The 7,872-nt window shown below is 44.3% G+C and overlaps 1 long non-coding RNA gene across 2 annotated transcripts; it reads right to left on the reverse strand.

Moving 5' to 3' along the window:
* Positions 1 to 3,287: 3,287 nt before the first annotated feature.
* LOC125553807 lies at positions 3,288 to 4,464 on the reverse strand. Of its 2 annotated transcripts, none has more exons than XR_007304213.1 (3): positions 4,422 to 4,464; positions 3,977 to 4,143; positions 3,288 to 3,556 (listed from the first exon to the last, which is right to left on the reverse strand). It is a non-coding gene; the product is annotated as an uncharacterized LOC125553807 (long non-coding RNA). The 2 variants fall into 2 exon arrangements; XR_007304214.1 differs by lacking the exon at positions 4,422 to 4,464 and adding an exon at positions 4,243 to 4,297.
* Positions 4,465 to 7,872: the final 3,408 nt, after the last annotated feature.

The following is a 7,872-nucleotide window of genomic DNA, read 5'->3' on the forward strand; positions in this document are numbered from 1 at the left end:
TATTAATGGTGAGTGGTAAAACCTAACCAGTAGTATGTCACATTGGTTAGCTAAGTTACAGTAAGTTTTACTTTGTGCCCTTGACCACTTAGTAAGTTTCTTGTATTTTTTCAAGCATGCCAAACATATCATTGCATGCAAAATAGTCAAAGGGACTGGCGCACCTTATACAGCTAATACTCAATGCAGAAGCAATTAGTAATAGTATATCCAGCAAGTAAGAGAACTCTCTTTCTTTTTTGTCTTCAAAATCACAAGGATGTGCTGAATCATTTTCAGGAGCCACCATCTCAGAGCACAAGTAATTATCAATTGCAGCATCCACTACTATCTTGACAACAGTTTCTTAAGATGGGAAGTTAACGAGCTCAGGCCTAATTATCTAAAAGGATGACTGAAACTTTATAACGGTAAGATTGCTGACCATGAGGCTTTGTTGTATCTTGGTTGATGTTTTCAACTGAAAAATCTCCAGTTGGACATTAAAGATAGATACTTTCTTGCATCAATTTAAATTGCTACTTGCTGTAGCTAGTTTCACGAAGGAAAGAAGATGGCAAAATAATACAAAGTTTCTATCCTATAACCATAAGAAAACTCAGTTGTAAATTAAAGATAGCGACTACAGAAGCTGATCGAAAGAAGATGGCAAAATAATACAAAGTTTCTATCCTATAACCATAAGAAAACTCAGTTGTAAATTAAAGATAGCGACTGAAAGAAGATGGCAAAATAATACAAAGTTTCTATCCTATAACCATAAGAAAACTCAGTTGTAAATTAAAGATAGCGACTACAGAAGCTGATCGAAAGAAGATGGCAAAATAATACAAAGTTTCTATCCTATAACCATAAGAAAACTCAGTTGTAAATTAAAGATAGCGACTACAGAAGCTGATCCAAGCTTTCATCCTCACATGTGACTGATCTATGCTAAACCATTTGAGGTGATAGAGTTCGGAGCCGCTGTTGGCTGAAGGTTGATGATATTACTGGACATTCAGTCGTCTGAAGCACATAATCTTCTTTCAACACTTCTCTAAAGGCAAAATCAATACGATCACATGAACACGAGATAGAAGGTGAGAGAAATTTACAATCAAGATGTAGGCTGGGTCAGGCAGGACTGTGCCCCGCATTGGTAGGTGGCAGCACCAAATTTGGGGCAGGGGAGTGTGCGTCTCCACTCCGTCACGTGATATCCATCGGACATCACCAAACGATCTCCGGGGACAATGAAGCGATGGTGGTTTCTGGCTTTGCCAGTTCAAGAGCCCCCTGTTATCAGTTTCGGGCCACCCTTATTCCTTCACCAGTGTTGTTGGCAGGCCACCAACGAAACTGACTGTTGTAGGAGGTGCAGCCCCAATTCTCAGCCTTCAACACAAAATTGGTCCATCACAAATGCTACCAAAATAAGCCACATAATTTTTCTAACGCTATAATTCAGAAACTACTAAAACCAAATTCATGTTGTTATTTGGACGCACAAATATTCTGCATCAACTAATGCATGGTGCAGGGAAAACAGGGAATTACCTCTTGGTCCAACCAGGAGCTTCATGATTTACTTTGCCAGTCAATTCCACCGACTACACTGGAGTAGCTCCCTTCCTTGCCGAGTCTATTCCTCTGCTGATGTCCGAGCATAAACAACAGTGAGCCATAATGTAGTACCACGGGAAGCAACAACAAGTAAAGCATCATCAGTTCATAGATGCAAGAAAAAAAGATGCTAGCAAGCAACTCTGCTACTCCCCAAACTGTAACCATCAAGTCCCGCGAGATACATCCCCAGCCGCTTGTTTGGCTTTCCTCAAAGAAGCTCCCATCTATATTCAACAATCACCGCAGCCAACTTCTGGCGGCGACCATTGTTTTCTAAAGAGTTTGACTGGATAACATCACAATAACACATACATTACACTATTATGTGACAACATTATTAGCATTATACAAATTGATACGCTTGTCCCCAGCCTAACAAAAGTCAAGGATACATGCAACCACAACAAATGTAAACACATGCATATATCTACATTGTCTCTCGAGATAAAGAAATAAAGGGGTAAATCACGTTACATTTATTTAAGTGACCTCCATTGTAGCTCAAACATGTGTTGATTTGCTGCATCAAGGTGCCAAATAACTCACATGGTGCGCCCACTTTGTTGTCTCCAATAAATTCAGGACTCTTCCAAGATGTTAAAATAGTAGCATATAAAGAAAATAAAACATCTCCTTACAACTACATAATATATACAAAACAGAGTATATAGTGACTGTTTCTTGAAGCTGAGAGAAAAATAAGCATCTTTCATCAGAATCTTTGGTACATTGTGAGGAAAAAAACAATTGAACTTCTTTTCCAACACGGGATAAGGCAAAGAATGAAAATGAAACAAAAACTTACCATGTAAGAATTCATCATTTCCGTGTCTCGTTTAGAAGGGTAATGACTTAATAGACGAACAAAAGCCTTACATTTAAGCGGTTTTTTTCATGGTTATAATGATGCTTTTCTTCTTAAGTTAAGGTTGGTCTTGTTTGTTAGAAAAATATAAAACTAAAAAGAGCTAGAGAACACAAAGTTACATGCCAAACCATAGAAGAAAACAGCTTGCCGACTCACCTCTAATTGTCAATGGTCTCACCTACATCAGCAACAATCAATTGTGTTGTGTAAATGAAGTTTGTAGATATTAGATTAGGGTGCATCAATTGAAATGCCATGAAAATAACAGTAATAAAGGAAAAACTATTGAGGAAAATAATTATCGGCAGATGATCATGGTCTAACAAATAATAAATGAAATTCTAAAAGCAGCTCCCAGTTGTTTTCTTTGTTAATCTAAATGGTAATTATCTAAACATCACTATAAAGCTACTGCAAAATTCTCTCACCACTTCCTTGCATAGTCATGTCTCCAACATAAGAATCAAAACTTATAATTAAAATATGAGCACTTCAATAAGTTTCTCGAGCTCCTCAAGGTAGCGAACAACCTAGTGTATTAAGCCAAACCATGTTATCATAATATTTTCTTAACTCTAATCATCAAACGTCCATACATTTTCTCACAGCAAAAATTCTCTAGCTCGTCTAGGCAACAATGAACCAAGGCATGCACACCAACTAAAGTACATCCCCTGAAAAGTGCAATTCTAATTGTTTTCCACATTGAAAATCTGGTACATCATGGTCAAAACAACATGAGAAAAAAACTGGGGAAATCCCTCATTGATTTTTTCTATTGGCAGAACAAAAATTGCTAGTCCAGATAAAATAAAATAAGCCTCTAACATTGACATGTTGTTCTGAAGTATCATCAAACCTATTGATAATTAATTGTATATAGAAAAGAACTAAAACCAACAAATGCACTTGGCTAATTGAAAATCAAGCACACTGAAGTTGTAATTGCAGGTAGAGGACGAAGCAATTAAAAAGTTGTTAGCAAATGTTGGATATTCCGAACTCTCATACCTACGTGTTGATGTCGTTTAGTATGTGTCATACGCCGAGTTAGCAAGTCCTGATCTATGTAATCTGCATCTGTAAGTACAAGAAAAAATTATCGTTATCAAGGTTATGGCCCGAGGCAAACAATTGAACTATTGATCTAGTAGCTATCTCATATGTGAGAGTTTCGTCTTGGCCAAACTGTGATCAGCCTGTAGTAGCTTGGTGTACGGCAAATCGTCTACTCAAGCGACGATACGATCAAAGGAAGCCATGCACAACTAACTGAGTTTTTTTACACACCTTATAATTTATATAGCAGGCTGCTAGCCTAAATAAAATAAGGCTTTACCATATTGACATATTGTTCTAAACTTCACCTAACCTATTAACTATTGCCAACAAAGAGATTTAGCTAATTGAAATGTAAGCACATTGAGCTTGCAATTGCAGGTAGTGCATAAAGCAATTAGGAAGTAGCTAGGGAATGTTGGATATTCCGAACTCCCATACCTACGTGTTGATCTTTTTTCTGAGTCCCAAGTCATAGTATTTATCATCCACCGAGTTGGCAATTTCTAATGTATGTAATCTGCATCTATAAAGTTTTGCCTGCACATCGGACATACATGCCTTTGCCCAAGCATCAGGGAAAGGTGTGCGTGTTGTCATCATTGAATCTGCGGACAACCAAAAAGTTAAGATCAATCTCCATGCCCAACATAATCCGCAAAAATCAAGTTACTATTTCCCCTCTCGATCTCCTTGCTCTACTCAACCATGGTAGCCGACAAAGCCAGAACAGGGAAGCTTGTGTGGGTTGGAGGCTGTCCGCCAGGAGGGCCTGCACGGGAGCCGGCAAGCATTTGTAGCAGGCCGTGAGCCGCATTGGACAGGATGGGAGAGGAAAGGGGTGTGGAGCATGAGCAGCGCCCCGAGGGAGTGGAGATAGAGGTACCAGGGAGAGGCGTCGGCATCCTTGCACACAGAAGCGCTAGGAGGTGACGGAGATCCTGCAGGAGGTGCCAAGGTGGCGAGGTGAGTCTCCGGTGGGGTCGCGCAGAATCAGGGCATCCACCGGCGGGCGGCGTGCTCCAAGGAGCTGTCGGTCGAGGCTCCGTCTTGGATATCGAACGGCGGCGAGGGGCTACGATGACGACTGGGGATGGGAGAGTGGAGAGGGTTGCTGGGAGCGGAGGGATGGGGCGCGGCGGCGGAGGGAACCCTAGCGCCGGGTGGCCAGGATGGTTCGTGTTCTCGTGGGGATAGAGAGACGGGTGTATGTAGAATTGTTTTTGTTTCACTTAAGAGATGAAACATCGTGGAGTGCGGGTTGATTTTAAAAAGAGTGAGGGGCCTTTGTGTAAAAACGCCGCGCCGGTAAACCCGGAGACTCAATCCGTGCTTTATTATTAGGGAGAGATAAATGTATTACTCCTGGACTATCGATGTAATAAAGAGATGTGTGTTATTTCTGTTATTTCATCCAGTACTGTGTGTGCTAGCAAGTCGATCCAGGGACTACCACGGTAAGCACAGAGACTTCGAGTCTTACCGGGTCAGGTAGCTATAGCAGGACAATATGCAACGCTCAGGGGCGCGGGATAGCAATGGGTGCTCACCATGGACAGAGGCCGGATCTGGAGTTAGGACGGTGAGGAGCTGGAGCAAGCTGGGACTTGGGGTGCTTGAGGGGAGGCACCCTAGCGAGGCAGTGGCCTAGGTCACGGGAGGCACTATCAACGATCAGGACGAGCGAGCCACTGGTGCTCGTTACCAACAGAGGCAACAACAGGCCATGGCGATGCAGAAGACAGACATGGTCGGCCGACAGGGTCCTGGACGATGATGTGGGGACCTGAGGGCGAGGCAGGAGATGGAATCTTGGTGCGCTTCTGACGACGGGGAACATGGGGCGCAGGTCTCCAAGGCGCCAGCCACTCACACTGAAGTAGAGGGAGGGCGCTGCTGGAGACAAACATGGGCCGCGCCTACAGGGGAAGCAGGGTTCGATGCAGGCCGGCTTGGTGGTCGATCTGCAGTAGGGAAGCAGAGGGCAAGGTCGTGCTCATTCCCGAGCAGAATATGGAGTGGGGTGTCGGTGCGGCTCAGAGTAGGAGTTCGGTGGCGAGGTGCGGGCGAGGAAGACAAGGCGGCACAGGGCAGCCGAGGATCTGGTCGGCGGCGGGTCGAGGAAGCTCCGTGCGGCGGCGGTTCCCTGCTGCGGGAAGTCATAGAGAGAGAGATGTGAGGGAGGGAGAGAGAAAAGAGGCTGGCGAGAAGAGAGGCAGGGTGTGGGGACGACCTGGTGGTGCCTGCTTCAATGAGCTCAGTCGCAGAGGCGATGGGGGTCTAGTAGGTCCGGCAAGGTGAGGTGGTCGTGGACGAGGAGGAGGCTGCAGCCTCGGACGCTCGCGGGCACAGGGGCGCGCGAAGCAGGTGGCTGGAGGTCTTGGGCATGCTCAGGGACTCCTTCCTCGAGCCACTGCCTGGGCACGGGCTGCCACGGGGGTCAAGCACGGGGAAGCACGGAGGCGGTGGTGATTGGTGTGTGGCTATGAGTGGAGGCGGAGAGGATTTTAGGAGAGAGGTGGCGGCGCGACGAGATTGGGTGGAGGAGGAAAACGAGGAGAAGGGGGATCCCGAGGTGGATGGAGACCGGGTGGCCGCGGCGATGGGGACAAACCTCCTAGAAATTAGGTTTGGCTTGATTTTGTAGGTGCTGGTCTTATATAGGGAGATAGGACTAGGTTTGGATTCTCCGATCATCATCGGACGGTCCAAGAGAAATAGGTTAGGTAGTCCAAATAAGAAACCAAAGATGTTTTAGGGATGTTTGGAGATGATTCAGACCCATCGATCATGATTGCCCGGTTCTGGTTTGGGACAATTTTCGGACGCACGCGAGGGGTTGGACGAAAGGCCATGGAGACAAGGGATTTGATGGGCTCAAAGAAGAGAGCGATCCAGTTGATCTGAGAGGAGGTCAAAAGAGACAAGGAAGAAGCGTCAACTATGAGCGGATGCAAGTTTTTAGAAAACATGCGGATGCAATGCGCATGATGCGATGATGAATGCAAGATGAAGGCAACAAACAAATGAAACACATGGCAACAATGAAAATAAATGGACGGCATCTAGAGCGTCGGTCTCGGGTCGTTACAATGACCTTCTCGTAGAACTTGTCCTTGGAAGAGCTTGGTGGAGTCATGGCGATCTAGATCTATCAGAAAATAGCACGAAACGAGAACAGAGGATATTTTCGCGATGCAGTAGTCAAAACGTCCGCGAGTATATATAAAGAATTTTTATCTTGCAAAACAAGTAATCCAGACGAAAACAGAGCCGAGAAGGCTCATGAGGGCCCCACAAGCCACCCCTGGTGCCTTGTGGGCACCTGGGTGGGCCCCTCGGGTGTTTATTATTTTTGTGTTTTTTCTAATATTCCAAAACTGATAGAAAGTATTTTTTTGGAATTTTTGGATTCGTTTACTTACCATATCACATACCTCTTCCATTTCAGGGTTCTCAAGTTTTCTAGAAGGTCTCTTTTATGTATTCCTCCGGTGTCATAGTTTGAATAATGTTAGTTTCAACATTAATAGGCATACCTGAGATATAATGCTTAATTCTTTGTCCATTGACCACCTTCAGATTAGTGTCTTCGGTGTTATAGATCTTAATAGCTCAAGAGTGATAAACCTCTTGATGAGGACATCACTAACAAAGTTACACCCACATCCCCTACTGATACATATACATGACTAGTTACAAGAGCTCGCGAACGCCAATTAAATTACCATGTACTTTCGTTTCTTGGTAATGATTCTAATATTCGTGAGAATATGATGTTGCCTAAATTGGATACATTTGTCTGGCTTAAAAATGAAGGGCCTAGCTTGGACAAGAAGGATGATCATTGGAGCAAGATCAAGCATGGAGATGATGGCATGCGCAAGGGGAACAAGAACGGAGTTACAAGTGATGATTTCAGGACTTTGAAGCCACCATAATGAGTGTGTGAAGCCTTGGACGAAATATACAAGATGCCACTTCATAAATTTCGTCTAGAGGCTATTATAGGTGCCGCGTCACCTTATTATTGGGCCAGGCCCATGTAATTTCGAAATACTCGAGTATAGGCTGTTTTTAGAGTCCATATGTGTGGGGAAACAAGAGTTAGGGTTGGTTTCGGACCCCTCCTCCAAGGGCCACGCAATTCCCCCCTCTTCCTCCATATATACAACCCTTAGGACGGTCTCTAGCATGGTCTCACCTAGGACCAGGACAATACCGTCATTGAGTGTTTATTCAACTTTGCATCTCTGAATTGATTATTGCTGACCCTTTTTGCTACCACATTATAAGCCTTCCCAGCTCCACATACGTCTACTTCATGCATTTGACTC

Source organism: Triticum urartu, chromosome 4 (assembly GCF_003073215.2).
Source record: "Triticum urartu cultivar G1812 chromosome 4, Tu2.1, whole genome shotgun sequence".
Lineage (NCBI taxonomy): Eukaryota > Viridiplantae > Streptophyta > Magnoliopsida > Poales > Poaceae > Triticum > Triticum urartu.